Source organism: Scyliorhinus torazame, chromosome 1 (genome assembly GCF_047496885.1).
Source record: "Scyliorhinus torazame isolate Kashiwa2021f chromosome 1, sScyTor2.1, whole genome shotgun sequence".
Classification (NCBI taxonomy): domain Eukaryota; kingdom Metazoa; phylum Chordata; class Chondrichthyes; order Carcharhiniformes; family Scyliorhinidae; genus Scyliorhinus; species Scyliorhinus torazame.
The window spans coordinates 75,091,982-75,113,524 of record NC_092707.1 but is presented as its reverse complement, the minus strand read 5'-3'; positions in this window follow the sequence as shown (position 1 = coordinate 75,113,524).

The following is a 21,543-nucleotide window of genomic DNA, read 5'->3' as shown; positions in this document are numbered from 1 at the left end:
CTGGCCGAGGGCGGGCTTCAGTGTGGGCCGGGGGACTGTTGGGGGGTGATCCGGGGTTAGCGAGGGTGTTTACAGTGGGGAACTATCTGGCAGCCCAGATCCACGTGCGTCCACCGCCATGTTGTACAGCGCGATTGCTGCAGGTCATCGCCGTGTGCATGCGTGGCCACGGACCCGGCAATTCTCCAGCCGTATCTGCAAGGAATGCTGGGGGCTTTACGTGGCGCGGCTGCTAGCCCCCCACCGGGCGGTGCATCGGTGCGAGGGTGGCGCCGACCTTTTAGTCGCAAGACTGGACACATGTTCCAGATATAACCTCAAAATTGGAGATTCGAGCCGCTTGTGTTTAAAACCTTCGCTTTCCCTGTCTTTGTAATCTTCTTCAGTCCTATGAACCCATCAACTTTCCATTCCTTAGACTCAAACCGCCAGGCCTCAATGAGATCACAGGTAAAGTACCACACTTCATGTGACATGCTGGACTATTAATCAAGTGCATTGTGCATTTCAGAATTCTTGGCTCCTTGTCCGCCCATTCCAACCTAGGATATCCAAGGTGCTGGGTGGGAAATGTACCTTAATATTTAACAGTGACATTTCAATTTGCCACCCTTGTGCTTATCAGTGGAGTTTAAGTGTCAATTTGCAGGCCTCAAATGTCTCTTTGCTCCTCTTCCTTTCAGTTTGTATAAACGAGTGACCCAAACTGGATAATTAAACTTCAGAATTACCTTTGGCGATACAAATGACTGATTGCTTAATGGTTCATATGATATTACTTTGTTCAGTTTTAGCCGAGGAGTTAATCCATTTGTAAATAAATAGATTAATGACATTGTTAAAATGACACATAGAAGAACATTATATGAATGCATTAGGCATTTACTTGTCTGTTAATATCATCGCCCGCCCTGTGTTGCCAGGCGTCAATGTATGATTATCTCTGCCTCTTCTGTCTATCTCTTGGTTTTCCCCTTTCTGTATTATGTTGATTGATCTGGGTCTTGAGATTCTCCAAGTCAATCCACCTTCTTGTTGTTTTTGTCTGACTCTGTTCGACCACCTTCAATTGAGCTTCTCTTTGATGGAACTGCTTTAGTCCATCTCTTATTGAAGAGTTCTTTGATCATGATCCAACGCTTCTATCATTCCCACTATTCTTCGATCAGAGAGTACTACGATGCGAACTGTGGTGTATATCAGAACAGATAGTCAACATCAGTGTTTCATAGAGCTTTAACACTCCTCACAAACTTTATCCAACCCACACATCATGAGATTGATGAGACCGGTTGCAAGGCTGGTTTTACACTCCAGCTGACTTTGCCGCCCATTAGAATCAGTGGAGGCAAACGTCTGACAGGATGTATTATGCCTGACTGATCCCATGTGCTTCCCACTGACCAGTTAGGCTAAAATTACCTCCATTAGATCCAACCATTTCACCTCTGCTGTGAATGTTATGGCATCATTCTATCCATTGTGTTTAGCTTTAGGTCTTATCTCAATCTCGGGCATGAGATTTTTGAGTCACTTAAAAGGGAAGAGTAGCAAAGGTGGATTTTATGGACTTCCGAACAGTTTTTATCTTCAGAATATCTTTTCCTAAGTAGCTGCAACAAATTCTAAAGAGCTCCACCTATCCTTCAGGATTTGGGGTACTGCATACTCAACTGCATTAATTGGATGAACATTGCAGGATATAAATCCAGTATTTACAGCCAATTCACCACTCACCACTCATTGGGGCAATCCATTTGGTTCCGGGCTAATCATATGACCATTGGGCCACTGTCGCTCTACCCGGATGCAAGCACCCAACAGGATACCAACCCAATAGTTAGACCACATTCCAGTCTCAACTTAGCAGAGCTGCCTAAAATGGGAACTGAATCAGACTCTTCTGCCTCGGAGGAAGCAATACTAACAGTGGTCATCGCAGTTTGAAAAATTCATAGCTTTAAATTGGAAAATAACTTATCATCTTTCTTGCAAATAGGTATTCCAATATTGATAGGATACAACAGAAAGCAGTAAATTATAATGAGTGTCTCTGAGGTTTGTTTTTAAGAATTCATTGATTCCCTTTAGCTATCCTCTATTTATTCAACAGATCACAAACACATATTCCTGCTGATGGCTATTGAGGATTAATGTTTGGCCTACGGCACAACAGGGAGATTATGTTGATATTAATCTGAGATCACCATCTTGAGAAAAACAGTACATAGCATTGAGTATTATATTCATTCCACATTGCCACCACAATAAAATAGTAAAGTAAAAGGAATAAGCTTTGGTGTAGATCTAGCAGTTCTGACATGGCTATTGCTTTCCAGCAATACAGTACGGTTTGTGAAGCAAGCTTAAACTCTGAATGGCATCAGACTCTTAACTGTTGGCCAACCACTTTCACAAGAAGTGCTAATAAAAGTTTGATCTATGACCCACTGAGGATATGAGGCCATTGCTGTGACTGTTTATTCTTGACTCCTTGATATGTACAGACACTACAATTTTATTATCATTTTTACCATTCTCTCTAATTTCCTAGAGCCCAGTGGCTCTTTTTGCATTACTGGTTTGCAGGCATTAACAGTTCTCCAGTACTCTGATCAATCGGTGCTTCTGCATGTGCAGCCTGGACTATGTGTGCAGGCTCACTATTCAAGAATGCATCACAACTGAATGTATTGGTCTTCTTACCTAATGTTTGCACGTAAACTGTCCAGCAAGAGTTCTGCATTATAATCAGAAGTGGGAATCCTGGATTATTTTTCCTACTGCCCCTGGCCTCTCCACATAGGGAAAAGAAATTGAAACCAATTGTGTGTTCAGTACTATACGATGTGGTGCATTTATCTACTTAATCATCAGGGAAGCATTAAGTATAATAATTTATCACCAGAGACATTGACTGCTGGTGTCTTGTCTCACTTATATCATTAACGAAGTCACCTGCTGTACACAAAAGAGTTTTACATGAAAGGTGGACGAATGTGGAAGGTGAATAATTTTTTTGATTAGATAGCCTTCATGTCAATTATAGTTCTAGACATTTCTGTTGACATACACTGGGACCATATTTTTTAACTCCATAAAGATAGTAAATTTGTGTGGTCTTAAGACGTTTTAGAAATAACGCCAAAAAGTAGGTGACTGCATAATATATTGGCACCACAGCCTAAAGCCTTTGGAGAATGCTGCAGGTGCTATAATCTACTCAGAAAGACTCGGTGATTGGGTAATATGCATAAAATTATAAATTTACTTCTGCAGCAGAAAATAAAACATTCCAAAGGGGGAAGATTAGAGCCTGAATGTTCAAAATGGTATCCAAATGCTGTCCGCTCCTTGTTAGTATAGTGGTTAGTATCCCCGCTTGTCACACGGGAGACCAAGGTTCAATTCCCCGATGGGGAGCTTTCTTCATTTTGGGCAGCATGGTGGCATCGTGGTTAGCATTGCTGTCTCACAGCGCCAGGGACCCCAGTTTGATTCCCACCTTGGATGACTGTCTGTGAGGAGTTTGCACTTTCTCCTTGTGTCTGCGTGGGTTTCCCCTGGATGCTCTGGTTTCCTCCCACAGTCCAAAGATGTGCAAGTTAGGTAGATTGGACATGCTAAATTGCCCCTTAGGGTGAGGTTACGGGGTGGGGGATAGGGGCTAGGTAGGATGGTCTTTCAAAGGGTTGGTGCAGAATGGCTTCTTTCTGTAGTGTAGGGATACTATGATTGTATGAAAATGGAAATTCTAGATGCTTATAATAAATGTATAGAAAGTGGGAAAATGTGCTTAACTGACTTTCTACTGTACAAAATAAATATTTGACATGAAATGTGGAGTCTCTCGGGAACGAGGATTGGTATGCCAAAGGTTAAAGCCATGATTAGTGATGGTTACTTGGCTAAAGCTCCGATGCTTAGTTTCAGCCAAAGTCACAATCACTTCTCATCTTATTGGTGACATGACAGGAGCTCAAAAGGAATTATGATCGACATAAGGAGGATTATGTTTCTTTACAAATGGCTCTCTAATCATAGAAATATTCCTTGCGTTTCCATCGCAGTGAATAATAAAGCTTCTGCTTTTGTTTCAGAATCTTCATCTGAATAAGGACCTACCAAATGATGTTTTCTTTCTAGATTATTCTAAAGGGTAAGTAATTTTTGATTTTCTTTTCTTAATAAGGTTAGAAAGCTGATTATGATTTAATGCTGTTAAATGGTATAATTATTTTTTTCCCCCTCGTGCCTGTAGTCAGCAAATGTCATAACGCTGTCTTACTTACCCTTCCCTGAATACTGAAATAGTACCCTTCCCTGAATAGTGACATCGAAACAAACCTGTTGGACTTTAACCTGGTGTTGTAAGACTTCGTACTGAATAATGAACCCAAAGCAAACTGCATCGCAAGCCACAGGAAACAACTGGCAGTTAGTAGGAAAACCACAACAGGATTTAAACTCTGATAAAAACCAAACATCTTGCAGAGAGGAAAGATAGATTTAAAAAAAAACAATATTGTCTGTCAACTCACAGAATCTGAAGCTCATTTCAACCAAATTAGTGCGGCGGGTCAATAAACGTCAATTAATTCCAACAAATAAATTTTGTGTATCCCTCTCCCTAAAATGTGCATTTCTTCATTAAAATATTCTCCTGCCAATTATTGTCCTGTTTTACATGCGTGGAACAGTATGCATCTTCAAGTCAGAAACATGAGCCAACTGCAGATGTAAAATACAACTGTTGTGGCTGACAATGATGCTCCATGATTAGCTGACAAGCAGTTGCAGATATCCTTTCATCTTAATTTCTGCAAACACCTTCAATAAAACTGTGACACTGAGCAATTGGAAATGTTCCATGCAGGCACAGTTAAACATTGGCCATGTTTATTCAGTGCAATTGTTTATCTATTCATGCATCTCTGAATTTATTCAGCTAATATTACATAAATGCACGATAGCATACACTCTAGAATGACTCCCCATGTGCAACTTTATGCCGACGTTCAGTTCTAATTGTCGTCAGGGATGTCACAGCCGTTACGTATCAGTTAATTAGAACAGCACAGGCAAATATAATGTATTGTGTCTCACTGACCACACGTGTAATGGGGTTTGCCCACATAATAAATAAGTAGTTGCTCTATTATGCATGCTGCTGCCTTTCACACGTCATTGTGTCTTGGAAGATGTCAGGTTATAAATAAGTAAATGTACGATAACCTTATGATCAAAACCCCCAGATAATCACACTTTATCTCCTGGTGACCGGTGTTTTTAACCTTCGAGACCCAGGCTTGAGTTTAGACCAATCTAATAAAATGAAAGTCTTTAGACTGCCTTTTTTTAGTTAATTGTAAGGGTAGCAAGTGAAATTATTCAGTGAAGATTTGTGTCACCCAGGCACAGTTCACAGCACAACACTGCCCATACCATGACACTGATTTGAACTAGTACTAAAGAGGCCAACTAAAGATTGTAGCTTGCATTTAATATTACACTAATCCATTAAGTGTACTGTTTTAAAATTGAATACATTTAAAAGTCATTTGTGAGGCAGTGGAGAGGGAGTTTTATATAAAACATGCTTAGTGCTAACCTCAGAGTATTTGATGCTGACTCTGATGCTGAAAATGGAAATTATTTTCTTGCCCAAATACTGACATTCATCAAATTGACGAGCAAAAAACAAAAGAAAATAATGACCCACTTTCCAATGCAGCACGTGTACAATTGTTTTTCATCCTGTACAAAGTCCAAATATTGCACTTTCACATTAGTGCTTCTATAATGTATGTGTTTGCATCTACAATGCATGGTTGTGAATATTAATTACAGGAGTGCGGAAGTTGTTGAGACAAATCTGTGCATAAATGTTTTTTTGCCATAGTTAAGTTTTGTGCAACAAATAAAAATTAAACTGCAGAACCCATTAACAATAAGTGATCGAAAACAGACTCACTCCAGCTTTTAATAATGTCCGTCATTGTTCATGTTACAGGGGAAACAAGATCACAAACTGTGCTTGCATTGTGTATGGCAATATGCGGTTTAAAAAAAAGTTTCCAATTATTTGAATAGCTTGCTGTTATTATGCATATCGTTTATGAAAAGTACAGGCACGATAACATCTGTGAATTCGCAGATCTGGCTCACAGGAAGTCCGTTTCGCTTTGCCACATATTTGTCTGAACATATACAACAGTGTTTCAAGTGTGAATGCTGGTGCAGAAGTCATTGACATTTTCAGTCTTTTTATTACAGCAGATGTTATCTATCTATTATATATTAACTTTGGTATGTGGAGCACACGTTTCATTGAAAACTCATTTTAACTACATACAGTACCTGTGACTTCCAGAGGTGTCACTGTGGTAGGCATTTTAAATCCTCGTGGTCTCATCCTGTAACACACAATAGATGTTGTTATAAAGTGAGAGTACATTGCCTTTTGATTGGTACCAGGTTGCTGCCAATTGCTCAAAACACTTAACACTTTCTGGTCTTTATTTCAATTTATTGTTTTTTTTAAATTCAGTATCTGAATTTCTAATTTGTCCAAGCTAAGGATTTAATCAATATATATTTAAAATTCTGACATTTTTCGTACAATTAACATGATTAAACTCAGCCAATAATTCGTCTCCATACTTCATTAAAGTTTTTATTTGAAATCATAAAATCCCTCCAATACAGAAGGAGGCCATTCTGCCCATCAAGCCTGCACCGACCCTCCAAAAGACCACCCCACCCAGGCCCACGCCGTACCTTTTCTCTTGGACACGAAAAAGCAATTTAGCCTGGCCAATCCACCTAACGTGCACATCTTTGGACAGGGGGAGGAAACCAGAGCACCTGGAGGAAACCCATGCAGACACAGGGAGAACATACAAATTCCACACAGTTACCTGGTGCTGTGAGGCAGCAGTGCTATCCACTGTGCCACCATGCCACCCAAAATCTTGGCCTATTTCAGAAGTTTAAACTTTGTCTTGATATCTTTACCCATTGTGTCTCTCCGTACACTGAAAATGGACCGTGTATGCGCAGTGTACCTCATTTCCAGGGTGTAGGAGTATTATTCAGTTGGTTCTACAGGTGGGATATTGTTCTTAAGCTTGAAGAACGTTCAAGCTTATTTGTCAAATTATTTTAAAATATAAAAAGGATTAGCAACATTGGAACATAGGAAATAGGAGCAGAAGGAGACCATTCAGCCCCTTGAGTCTGCTCCATCATGCAACTAGATCATGCCTCACCATCTACCTCAACACCGTTTTCCTGCACTATCCCCATACCTCTGATGTCTTTAACATGTAAAAAAAACCTATCAATCTCTTTCATGAACATTCTCACTGACTGATCCTCTACATCCCTCTGGAGTAGAGAATTCCAAAAGATATCCCAACCTTCTCAGACAAAAAAATCCTCCTCATCTCAGTATTAGAACAAATAACAGGACAGCACAGGAACAGGCCCTTTGGCCCTCCAAGCCTGTGCCAATCATGATGCCCTAACTAAAAACAAAACCTTCTGCCCTTACTCGGTCCATATCCCTTTATTTCCTCCCTATTCATGTGCCCATCCAGATGCCTCTTAAATGTTGCTAATGTGCCTGCTCCCACCACATTCTCTGGCAATGCCTTCCAGGTACCCACCACTATCTACATGAAAAACTTACACTGCTCATCTCCCTTAAACTTTTCCCCTCTCACCTTGAACCTGTAACCCCTTGTAATTGACACCCACCCTTGGAAAAAGCCTCTGACTATCCACCCTGTCTATGCCTCTCATAATTTTTTATACCTCTATCAGGTCTCCCCTCAGCCTCCGCCTTTCCAATGAAAACAATCCTCGACACCCTCGAGACCAGGCAACATCCTGGTGAACCTTCCTTGCACTGTCTCCAAATCTTCCACATCCTTCTGACAACGTGGTAACCAGAACAATACTCCAAATGCGGCCTAACCAAGATTTTATATAGCTGCACCATGATTTCCCAACTCCAGTACTCAATGCTCCGGCTGATGAAGGCAAGCATGGTAAATGCCTCCTTAATCGCGTTGGCCATGTATGTTGCCACTTTTAGGGAACTGTGGACCTGCACACCCAGGTCCCTCTGTATGTTAATGTTCCTAAGGGTTCTGCCATTTACAATACAATTCATGCCTAGATTTGATCCTCCAAAATACATCACCTCGCATTTGACCGGATTAAACTCCATCTGCCATTTCCCAAGTCTACAATCTATCTATATCCTGTTGTATCCACTGACAGACCTCGGCACTATCAATAACTCCGCCAATCTTTGTGCCACCCGCAAACTCACAAATCAGACCACCCACATTTCCCTCCAAATCATTTATATATACTACAAACCGGTAATAGGGCGTGGGCCTGAGTGGGGTGCTCCTTTGGAGAGGCCCCAACACTGATCCCTGCGGAACACCACTAGCTACATATCTCCATTCTGAAATACACCCTTCCACCTCCACTCTGTCTTCTATAACCAATCCAGTTCTGTATCCATCTAGCCAGCCCATCCCGAATCTCATGTGATTTTAGTTTTTGTCCCTTATACTGAGACTGTGTCCCCTGGTTTTCAAAACTCCAGCCAGGGGGAACATCCTTTTTGCATATTCCCTGTCACGTCTTGGTAAGTTTCCATAAGATCACCATCCATTCTTCAAAACTCGAGAGGATACAGATCATCGATCGCTCCTCATCACTCTGTCCCACCATCCCAGGGATTAGTCTGGTGAGTCTCGGTGACACGGTGGCACACTGGGTGGCACAGCGGTTAGCACTGCTGCCTCAAAGCTCCAGGTTCAATTCTGGCCTCGGGTGACTGTGTGGAGTTTGCACCCCCCCCCCCCCCCCCCCCCCCCCCCCCGTGTCTGCGTGGGTTTCCTCCGGGTGCTCTGATTCCTCCCACAGTCCAAAGATGTGCAGGTTAGGTGGATTGGCCAATTGCCCCTTAGTGGGGTTACTGAGTTACGGGGATAGGGTGGAGGCTTGGGCTTAAGTAGGGTGCTCTTTCAAGGGCCGGTGTACACTTGATGGGCCGAATGGCCTCCTTCTGCACTGTAAATTCTATGATTCTATGAGCCTCCGCTGCACTCCCTCCATGGCAAGTATATCTTCCCTTAGATAAGGGAACCAAAATTGTACACAATATCCCAAGTGCAGTCAAACCAAGGTTGTGGACAATTGAAGCAAAGCATCTTTACTCCTGTACTCAAATTCTCTTGTGATAAACGGCAACATGCCATTAGACTTCTTGGGAGGGATTCTCCATCCTGCCGGGCCCATTTTCCGGTGCGGCACGCCCCCATGGAGCGGGATGCTTCATCCAGGTGGGTGGGAGAATTCCAGGAGTCGGAGAATTTGGCTTAAAGCTGATCCTGCATAGTTAAATAAGAATTTTAACATGCTAATCTGGTTCTTACCCAGAAAGGGTGTGAACCAGAGTACGTCTACTGGGAGGGCCTGGGAGCAACGGTAACTGTTTGGCACCGGGCACAAATCCTGTTGTGGGCCTCTTCCAGAATTCTCCCGACATAGCGGGATTTGTGTCGGGCGCAATACGGCCGGAGAATCACCGCTCCTCTGTTTTCTGTCTGTCAACAAATCCTCAATTCATGTCAGAATGTTACGCCCTGTGCCATATTCTAGAATTTTGTTAACTAACCTCCTGTTTGGGACCTCATCGATAGCCTTCTGAAGATCCAAATACGCCATATTCACTGGTTCCTGCTTATCTACAATCCTAGTAACATTCTCAAAAAACTCCAACAGATTTGTCAAATATGGTTAGTGCAGGTTGTCGGGTAGGGGGAGTGCATGCTATCCGCGCGTGGCCAATCGAGGCAGGCTAACCCAGTCACATTGGCGTTGGTCATATTTTTATTTGGGGAAGGAGCTGTATGTGTGATGGTGGATGTGGAGGGAAGTGTCTAAAGGGTGGGGCCATGGATGTTGAGGGACCTGAGTGTTAAGGTTAGGGTACTGGGAAGCAGAGGATACAGTGATGCTGACAGGGGAGTTGGATACTGTAGAGTAGAGAGGCAGGATCATGGTTGGGTACCGTAGGATATCATGGGGGCGATTGGGGAAATTCAGGTGAATGGTGGCCTCGAGGATGGGAGAGGCCAATGTCAGAATGGACCCCTGCACCCGATGGTTAAATGCTCCGGGTCAGAGCAGAGATAAATACATAAAGCACTACAGGGTCAAGAGTAATAGGGGGTGGTGCAAGGCAAAGAGTGGGGGGATGAAGGATCATGTGGTATTGGTGAAGGATTAGCACGAGGCAGCACGGTTTTGTGAAGGGGAGGTCGTGTCTCACTAACCTGATAGAGTTTTTCGATTGATGCAGGTAGGGCAGTGGATGTTGTTTATGTGGACTTCAGTAAAGCCTTTGACAAGGTCCCTCATGGTAGACTAGTACAAAAGGTGAAGTCACACAGGATCAGAGGTGAGCTGGCAAGATGGATACAGAACTGGCTAGGTCATAGAAGGCAGAGAGTAGCAATGGAAGGGTGCTTTTCTGATTGGAGGGCTGTGACTAGTGGTGTTCCGTAGGCATCAGTGCTGGGACATTTGTTGTTCATAACATACGTAAATGATTTGGAGGAAAATGTAACTGGTCTGATTAGTAAGTTTGCAGATGACACAAAGGTTGGTGGAATTGTACTCAGCGGTGAGGACTGTCAGAGGATACAGCAGGATTTAGATCATTTGGAGACTTGGGCGGAGAAATGGCAGGTAGAGTTTAATCCGGACAAATGTGAGGTAATGCATTTTGGAAGGTCTAATACAGGTAGGGAATATACAGTGAATGGTAGAACCCTCAAGAGTATTGACAGTCAGAGAGATCTAGGTGTACAGGTCTACAGGTCACTGAAAGTGGCAACACAGGTGGAGAAGGTAGTCAAGAAGGCATACGGCATGCTTGTCTTCATTGGCCGAGGCATTGAGTATAAAAATTGGCAAGTCATGTTGCAGCTGTTTAGAACCTTAGTTAGGCCACACTTGGAGTATAGTGTTCAATTCTGGTCGCCACACTGCCAGTAGGATATGGAGGCTTTAGAGAGGGTGCAGAAGAGATTTACCAGGATGTTGCCTGGTGTGGAGGGCATTAGCTATGAGGAGAGGTTGAATAAACTCGGTTTGTTCTCACTGGAACGAAGGAGGTTGAGGGGCGACCTAATAGAGGTCTAAAAAAATTATGAGGGGCATAGACGGAGTGGATAGTCAGAGACTTTTTCCCAGGGTAGAGGGGTCAATCACTAGGGGACATAGGGTTAAGGTGAGAAGGGCAAGGTTTAGAGGAGATGTACGAGACAAGTTTTTTACACAGAGGGTAGTGGGTGCCTGGAGGGTAGTGGGTGCCAGAGGAGGTGGTGGAAGCAGATGATATTGACGTTTAAGGGCATCTTGACAAATACATGAATAGAATGGGAATAGAGAGATACGGACTCCGGAAGTGTAGAAGATTTTAGTTTAGACGGGCAGCATGGTCGGCGCAGGCTTGGAGGGCCGAAGGGCCTGTTCCTGTGCTGTACTTCTCTTTGTTCTTTGTTCTTTGTTGATGATCGGGGCGGGGGGGGGGGGCGACTTGGTTGCTGACAGGGGTGGCCTTCGTTGAGATGAAATAACGCACCATTGTTTAACTTACAATGTCACAATGCAGTTCCATAGTGAGAGTCAGGATTTGAAGTGGGAGGAGGAGCGTCAATGGTGGATGAAATCACCGGTGTGCTTGGTGGAACAACCGAAGGGGCACCCCTCCAATCATCAGTGAACTGGATGGAAAACCCATACCTGCCTCCCCAAACAGGCGCCAGAATGTGGCGACTAGGGGCTTTTCATAGTAACTTCATTAAAGCCTCCTTGTGACAATAAGTGATTATTATTATTATATTCTTAAAACGTTGCTTGGGTGCGTTCTCATCTCTATGGTCAAACCTCCTAGAAAAGCAGTATCATTTCACCATAACTCTTCAGTCTGTCACATTTGGAGTGAGCTGTTTAAATAGCCCATCTCAGTGCTCTGGGACTTCATCCTGGTTTTAATAGAAAGAGGTAAAACAAAAAAACAGCACACTAGCCCTTACTGTCCTCAGACCCTCAGGTTCCCATGTCCCATCTATACCAACCCATAACCCCACAAACCCTCCGCATCAACCCATAAACTCACCACTGGTCTTTGTCCTTACACTCTCCATGTCAATTCACTCAATCCCTTATAAAACAATATTTGCATTCATAACCCCACATAAAAGACAACTAATCTCTTTATAACTGCTTGGAGCTGTCAGTAAAACTGAGTTTAGAGGCACCCCACTGTGATAAGGATAGGTTGTGAAGGCACTCGAGTAGCACTAATCCCATAATGATAACCCTCAGGCTGAAAATAACAAACAGCTAGTGAAATTGCAAGTACCTTTATTTTCAACTACAGGCTTTATTTTCAAACAATTTATGTGCAAGGGATTTAAATGACTTGCCAGCTTGACAATTCCACACACCTTGTCCACTTTTTAATGCACATTTATGTCTACTCTTTGAAGAGAGGGTCCTAAGATGAGACCCCTTAAAGCACTCTGAACAATTGCAAATTGTACCTGACCTCTGTAAAAGGAAGACCTGACTTTCTAAGCGGGCATGATACTTCTCCAAAGAAGCCCGGCTGGTTCAGATCTTTATCTCAAATGTTTAAAACTCATGAGTTGTGTTTCAGAAACCTGGGTGAGCAAATTTGCTTTTGAGTGAAGTCAGTTACATTTTAAAATCTTCAGTTGCTTTCATGAATCAAGGACGGACAAAATACTTCTGCTCCTATTCCATCAGCCCCCACCACCCCCCATTTCTCTTCCCCAACACATCCCGGCGAAAGTATTGGTAGCGTGTTTGGGTGGGGCTTCCAAAACCAGGATTAAAGTGCCATTTTGGCTAAACTACAAAAGCTTTCTGACTCGGCAAAAATTCAAGCCAGCTATTCTAATTTACAATACCAGAAAGCAGGGGTGGGGGACACAGGAATAGGTGAAAGTGAGAGTTTATTCCCTCGAGGTAACCTGTTGAATTTTGAATGCAAATTCAAGAGAAACCTTAGTAAATTAACTTGGAGGGGGAGAGAAGGCAAACTGGTTGAGGGTGAGGCGGTCTTTGCCCTCTTGGAACTCACCCTTGGGAGGTGGGAGTTAAAACATGGGGGGAAATGATTGGCAGGTAAAGCGTGACAGGAATGAAATGAAGAGGGGAAATACACTGATTAAATAAGGCTGTTTAAAGGGGAAGAGCTGGTGATGAGATCTAGGGGTTAATGGGAAGGTGAATGATTTGTGGGAATGTGAAGGCTTAAGGATGCATTTGGAAGAAATGGGTGACGGAGTATGACTGTTTGCAAATAGGAGGAATTGTGAAGAGGCTGCAGGGGGCCACACTTTCCATTCAATTTTGTATGGTTCTATCATCATCACACCCTGGCAGAGAGAGACACACAGAACAGGAGAGACAGAGGAACAGGCACACCAAGCTATCAGAGACAGATACAAGGATCATCACAACCTTTGTGGTGCCATAGAAAATTGATTAGTAGCTAAAAAGGATGTAAATATTTATCAATATTCTACAAAGACCACAGGCATCTCCTTCTACTCGGAAGAGTGACAATTAATTATATAGCTTGAGGGGCCCCACTCCACAAGTGTGAGGCAATGCAAGAAGACAAGCCTTCTTCAGCTATCACAGCAGGTACGGGGTGTGAACATGTGCCATTCTACATCACTCTTCAGTCATCTCGTCAAGTGAGCTAACCAACCCCCAGAACAATGATGTGGCTTTATTTAGAATTATAGAATCATAAAATCATAGAATGGTTAATTTCAAGACTATGCCAAAATAGAATGAAGATCAATACGGTACCTATTCTCTGAACATGGCTTTAAACTGTAAGATGCAGTAGATGGGCTGAATGACATTTTCTGATTCCCACCATATTATGACATGTTCCCAAAGGCTTCAAAATAAGTGTGACGCAAGTAAAACGTTCACAAATAATAGTGCATTACATTATATACTTTTTATGTACTTGGATGAAAACACATCATTTCTTGTCACTCTGTAGCAGACTATTAACATACTGAAGTTAAACGTTGATTGCCATGAGCCATCTTTAAGCAATTATAAATGACAAGGTTTGTGACTTTTTAACATGTCAGGATTTGCTTTGGAATCCATTGCTTGAATCTGCCTTTTTGGCCTACATAAGCTTGATTCAAAAGCAATTAATAACCGTCATGTCCCAATAGCAGAGGTAAAAAGAAATGTAGGCTACCCATTCTTGTACACTACTTTGATGCAGTTATTTTGCAAGAAATCCTATAGAATCCTGTGAAATGTACAGCCAATCCTCTTCGATTATTTTCTGCTGCCATTGGATCACTTCCAAATCCAATTTTTTGGGGTGGGGGAAGAAATTATCACAGTATGTACTGATGTCATTATGTTACAAGTGTAAATTGATGAGACTCAATTTCCTATTAACTTCCACAGGAAGCAGAGTTGATTAAAATATATGCTCACAGGCGCTTAGAACTGCTGGACTTATTTGCATAAATTCCAGAGAGTCTATATAGCAATTACCAATTTGAAAAGATTTGTAAAAACCCATGATTCCATTCTTGTGGACATATGGGGTCTTGCCTATTACAGAATGTAGGTGGCATGACAATGTCAGTATGGGTATGGATCAAGAAAATAAATTGTGAAGAGTTTCATTTCTGGAATGGGTCTCTTGGAGTGTGATTCACAAAGTGCCTGATCTTATCTGAAGAAGTTTTTTTTGTGCGATCAGTACCTTTATTCGGTCCCAGGAACATTAATGACAAAAAAACAATCTGTAGCATTTAGGTTGCATTTAAACTCTGATTTTGTTTGGATGCCTTACAAGGTTGACCAAAGCTTCACTCAGACAGGGACGTCTGCATCACCTGAGACCTATGGAGGGGACTCCCCCCCCCCTCTTCCCTCAGCTAACCCACCCCTTCTGTATCGATGGTGTCAGATACTCAGGAACTGCCACCTCTTCAAAAGGCCAGCAAACTGCAATGTCACAATGAAGGGAAAGCGCTACCCCTGACCTCTGATTGAAGAACTTGATCTGATGGTCAATGCCGATAATGGCATTGTGCAAATGTTAGGGAGTTAGGGAGTTGGGAGCTGCTTGGGGTGAATCACTGCGCATGAATGAGCCGCAGCTAGCAATGGGCTGAAGGATAGAATGCCTGCCAGCCCACCACAGGATGAAGTTGCAGACAAATTCTGCTGCAGGGGGTTGTTTAAGGAATATATGAATATACATTCCATTGAAAGATAATGTGGTGAACTAAAGAAGGTATGGGGAATATTGGGTAAAAAGAAGAGACTTATAAAGTACAGTCATAGGTCCGAGGATCTGGAAAGTTTCAGAATCCAGCAATGGATAAACAAGATTCAGAGGGAGAAAATAGAATGAGTGTGAACTAGCAAGGATATAAAAACAAATTATAAGAACATCTACAAGTGTATAAAAGGGAATAAAGTAGCTATAGTGAATGTAAGTCCCTCAGAGCTGAAGACAGGAGAAGTTATAATGTGGGGAAAATGAAGAGACGTTACCAAAATATTTTGTGTTTATCAAAAAGCAGCAGACAAGGGAAACATACCAAAACTAGACCGGTCGAATGGGGGATCAGGATCTTGAAGTTGATATTAATGAGGAGAAAGTACTGGAGAAATTAATTCGATTAAAAGATGACAATTCCCCTGGTCCCGAAAGCTCACATCATAGAGTTGTAAAATATGTGACGCTGGAGATAATAGATGTATTGGTTGTGATCTTTTACCACTTCCCTGGATTCTGAAACAGCCCCAGTGGATTAGGAAGTAGAAAATATAACACGACTATTCCAGAAAAGAAGCGAAATCCTTAAAGAAATGATGACAGAACATTTAGAAAATCATAACATGAATAGTTGAACAGTCACAATTTCATGAAAAAAAAATGTCAAACATGATTTTCCTGTTAAGGCCTTTTGAGGATGTAACTAGTGGAATAGATAAAGTGGAACCAGTTTCAAAAGGCATTCAATCAGGTACCACACAAAATGTTTCTCCACAAGATAAAGGCTCATGAGGCTGTGGGTAATACATTAGCATGGATAGAGAATTGGTTAAAGGACAAAAACATAGATTAGGAAGTTGTTACTACTGGTGTATCACAAAGAATAGTTCTGGGGCCTCAGCTATATACAATCGTGTTAATGGCTTAGACAAAGGGACTGAACATAATTTATTCAAGTTTACTGATGACACAAAGACAGGTGGGAATGTAAGCTGTGAGGAGAACACAAGGAGCATGCAAAGGGATGTAGAGAATTTAATTATGTGAGCAAGAAGGTGGACGTTGAGTATAATGCTGAGAAATGTGAGGTTATTCAGTTTGATGAGAGAATGCTTTTTTAAGTGGTGGCAAGCTAGTAAATGTTTTTGTTCAGAGGGATTTGGATGCGCTTGTAAACAAAGTACAGAAAATTAACATGCCGTTATTAGAGAGATGAACGGTATTTTAGCCTTTATTGCAAGGAAGTTGAAGTACAAGAGTAAAGAAGTCAAAAAACAAAGAACAAAGAACAATACAGCACAGGAACAGGCCCTTCGGCCCTCCAAGCCTGTACCAGTCACGATACCAACCTTTGCCAAAACCCTCAGCACTTCCTTGTGCCGTATCCCTCTATAACCCCCCTATCCATATTTTTGTCAAGATGCCTTTTGAAAGCCGTTAATGTATCTGCTCCCACAACCTCCCCTGGCATCGCGTTCCAGGCACTCACCACCTTCTGCGTAAAAAACCTGCCTGGCACATCTCCTCTAAACTTTGCCCCACAGACCTTAAAACTATGCCCCCTGGTGACTGACCCCTCCACCCTGGGAAAGAGTGCCTGCCCATCCACTCTATCCATGCCCCTCATAATCTTGTAGACCTCTATCAGGTCACCCCTCAACCTCCGTCTTTCTAATGAAAACAGTCCGAGTCTATTCAGCCTCTCCGCATAGCTAACACCCTCCAGACCAGTCAAAATTCCTGGTAAACCTTCTCTGCACCCTCTCCAAAGCCTCCACATCCTTCTGGTATTGTGGCGACCAGAATTGTGCGCAATATTTCACCAAGTGCGGCCTCACCAAGGTTCTATACAACTATAGTATGACTTGCCAGTTTTTATACTCGATGCCCCGTCCAACGAAGGCAAGCATCCCATATGCTTTCTTGACTATCTTGTTCACTTGTGTTGCCACCTTCAAAGATCTGTGAACCTGCACGCCCAGATCTCTCTGACTTTCTGTATTCCGAAGAGTTTTACCATTTACGGTATATTTCCTCTCTATGTTAGACCTACCAAAATGCATTACCTCACATTTGTCCGGATTAAACTCCATTTGCCATTCCTCTGCCCAAGTCTCCAACCTATCTATGTCCTGTATCTTCTAACAATCCTCAACACTATATGCCACTCCACCAACCTTGGTGTCATCTGCGAACTTACTAATAAGACCGGCTACATTTTCCTCCAAATCGTTTATGTACACCACAAACAATAGAGACCCAACACCGATCCCTGTGGAACACCACTAGTCACAATCTTCAATTCAGAAAAACACCCTTCTACTGCTACCCTTTGCCTTCTGTGACCGACCCAGTTCTATATCCATCTTACCATCTCACCTCTGATCCCTTATGGCTTCACCTTTTGTACCGCCTGTCATGAGGCACCTTGTCAAAAGCTTTACTGAAGTCCATGTAAACAACATCCACCGCCCTCCCCTCATCAAGTCATGTTGCAATTGTACGTGGCATTAATAGGACCACTAATGGTGTACTGTATACAGTTTTGGGACAGTACCTAAGAAAGGATATCATTGCCTTAGAGGTGGTGCAATATAGATTCTACATAGAAAGATTCCTTGATGAGATGGTTATCCTATGAGGTAAGATTGAGTAGAATGGGTGGTTACTCTCAGGAGTTTAGAATAATGAAAAGTGATCTCATTGAGCCAAGTACTTGACAAACTAGATATGGAGATTATTTTGCCACCTGACCAGTCTAAAATTATGGAGCATAGTCTAAGGATAACCATTTAGAACTGAGATGAGGAGAAATATCTTTACTTAGGGAATACTGAATCTTCAGAATTCTCTATATCAGAAGTAAGCTCAGTCATTGAATAGATGTAAAGCAGAGATTGATAGATTTTTGGGCTCTGGGGGAATCAAGGGAAATTGGGATCGGGTTGGAAGGTGGAATTGAGGCTGAAGATTAGCCAAGATCTCATTGAATGTCAGAGCAGGTTTGAGGGCTGCATTGCTCTTATTTCTATCCTCCACAACTACACCATGCCCTGACTGAACAGAACCTCTGGCATAGGGAGAGTCCATCCCTGGCTCCAACGTCTTGGTCTCTTTTGTGAGGGCTACAAAGAATCTAGCACGAGTTCAAGGATAGAAAGAAATAACATTTATTTACAATAAAATATATATACAACAGCAGCAGCAACTCCCTTGCTGCTCATTCTCCTCTAGCCAGTTCCAAACTGGCCAGCTTTATTTATGCAGGAAATCTGCTAAGGATTTATCCGCCCCCTTCATTGGGGAAGTTCATACTCCCAAAGGATTGTGGGATTGCCATTAGTCCCCAGCCAGTGGTGAGCAGGCAGGTTACAACATCCCTCCCCCCAAAAGTCCAAGGAATCCACCGAAGACCCTGGCGAAGGAGGGCGTCGGACTCGTTTTGCCGCAGGTCGGACACCAATTGCATGAGGCGCTGGATCGGGCGGTGTGTAACGAGACGGAGAATGGCGCTTCCGTGATGAACGGCGTAACGATTGTACATCCACGGCCCGTGGGCCCGAGGATTCCCCCTCTGAGGCGTCCTGTGTCTCCAACTCGGAGTCGGAGTCCGCTGCCTCCGTCATCTCGGCGTCTCTATCCCCACACGGTTCTGCAACGACCTGCGCAGACTTTAGTGCGGCACCAGAGGAAGATGTGAGGAATACTCTCCACTGTGCCTGGTCTCTGTGGCTGTAGAAATGAGCTCCGGGGGCGGGGAATCTTTGGAAGGGATGGTCTTCTGGACCGAATGTGGTCTGCATGCTTGTGCTGGACATGACCCTGGGCTTGCACCTGGTAAGAGATAGGGCACGTTTGGCGAAAGATTACGCCAGGGACCCACTGGGCACCACCAGCAAAATTCCGAACGAACACTGGGTCACCGGGCGCAAACTGCCGAATCGACCGATGCCGAGAAAAACTATGTCCCTGCCATTCTTCTGTGCGGCGTACTTTTGCGCCAATGCCCGGGAAAACCATGCTAAGGTGGGTGCGAAGTTTCCGGCCCATTAGGAGTTCTGCGGGAGCTACCCCAGTCACCGCATGTGGGGTGGTCCTATATGAAAAAAAAAACGAGCCAGTCTCGTATCCATGGACCAGGAAGACTGCTTCTTTAGGCCTTGTTTGAATGTCTGCACTGCGCGCTCCGCCAACCCATTTGAAGTCGGGTGGTATGGGTTGTGCGGATATGGCGTATGCCGTTCATCTTCATGAACCTCGCAAACTCCTCACTTGTGAACGGAGTGCTGTTGTCCGTGACCAGCACCTCGGGGAGGCCATGCGTACTGAAAGACAAACGCATCTTCTCGATTGTTGCGCAGGACATTGTGCCTCCCATCTTATGCACCTCTAACCATTTAAACTGGGCATCGATTAATAGAAGGAACATGGATACTTGAAAAGGGCCGGCGAAATCCACATGCAAGCACGCCCAAGGCCGCCCTGGCCATTCCCAATGATGTAGGGCGCGGCCGGCAGAAGCTTCTGATGCTCCTGGCAAATGGAGCAGTTTTGAGCAACCTTCTCAATGTCGGTGTCGAGGCCTGGCCACCAGACATAACTCCGGGCCAACATTTTCATTTTGGTCACACTCGGATGCCCATTGTGCAAGTCCCTCAGTATCAGCTCCTGTCCTTTTTCCGGGACAATCACATGCATCCCCCACAAGAGGATACCGTCTTCCATGTTAAATTCTGACAGCTTGGAAGAAAATGCCCGCAACTCGCCTGGGAGCTGTCTATGCTGCCCACCATACAGGACAATGTGCCGAACCTTTGACAGCACTGGCTCCGTTTGGGTCCACTCATAGATCTGTGATGCCGTGACAGGCAAGGTGGTCATAAAATTTTGGGTTGCAACCACCTCACCGGTCGTGGGGGTCGACATGGGGCTGGTCGATAAAGGCAATCGGCTCAGTGCGTCGGCATTCGCTATCTGGGTTCCTGGTTTGTGCTCCAGCGAATACTCATAGGCAGCCAGCAACAAAGCCCAGCGCTGGATCCGTGTGGAAGCAATGGGCGGTAATGGCTTATCCTCTCTGAAAAGTCCCAGCAGAGTCTTATGATCAGTCACAATAGTGAAGTGGCGGCCCTACACATACTGGTGGAAGCCTTTCACCGCAAAGACCACCGCCAGGCCCTCCTTCTCGATCTGCGCGTACGTCTTTTCCGCTGCAGTCAATGTGCGGGAGGCGAAAGCTATCGGTCGCTCGGCCCCGTTCTCCATCTTGTGGGACAGGACGGCCCCAGTACCATACGGGGATGCATCACATGGGATGAGCAAAGGCTTTCCAGCATCATAGTGGGTTAGTAACCCAGACAACGGTAATTGTTGTTTTACCCGCCGGAAAGCGGTTTCTTGTGGCTGACCCCGGGCACTGGCCCCTTATATTTTCCCCAAACCGGGCTGGAATACATCTGGGTACCGTCCTAGCACCTCAGTCTCCCTCCAGAAACTGATTGGAGGACGTGCTGCCACTGCAGCCACAAATGGCCATTGACCCGTACTGTCACCTTAATGGGGGCCACACGGGGAGCTGCCACACAATGCAGCTGCAGGCAGTAGTGCACCGTCTCCATGCCTCGGGAGTAGTCACCGCAGGTTCATCCAAATGGAAGGTACGGCCCTTGGCTGGCCCCAGTTTCTGTTGGAACGACGGCGCCTCTGGCACCCCCAGGACCAGCGTTCGCGACGGGGTCAGCGCCCACAAGTCTGACACGGACATGACTCCTCATCCATTGGTTCTGGAGAAGGCTCCCTTCGGGGAGGAATGTCCGATGGCCACTGGCGTTGATCCGGACGTCGCCTTGCCCAAGGAGTGCGGGGGGACGCTTTCGGACGGAAGGGGTTGCGCCCCAAGGCATGCACCTCCATTCCCTGTAGCTCCTGCACTCCCCATTCTGCGCTCTCGCGGGACAATACTATTTGAATGGCCTGTTGAAAAGTCAATGTTGGCTCAGCTAACAACTTTTTCTGGATGGCCGCATTGTTAATACCGCAAACCAAACGGTCGAGTAACATTTCTGACAAGGTCTCACCATAGTCACAGTATTCCGCAATCCTGCGTAGCCTGGATAGAAACTCAGCAAAGGATTCTCCTG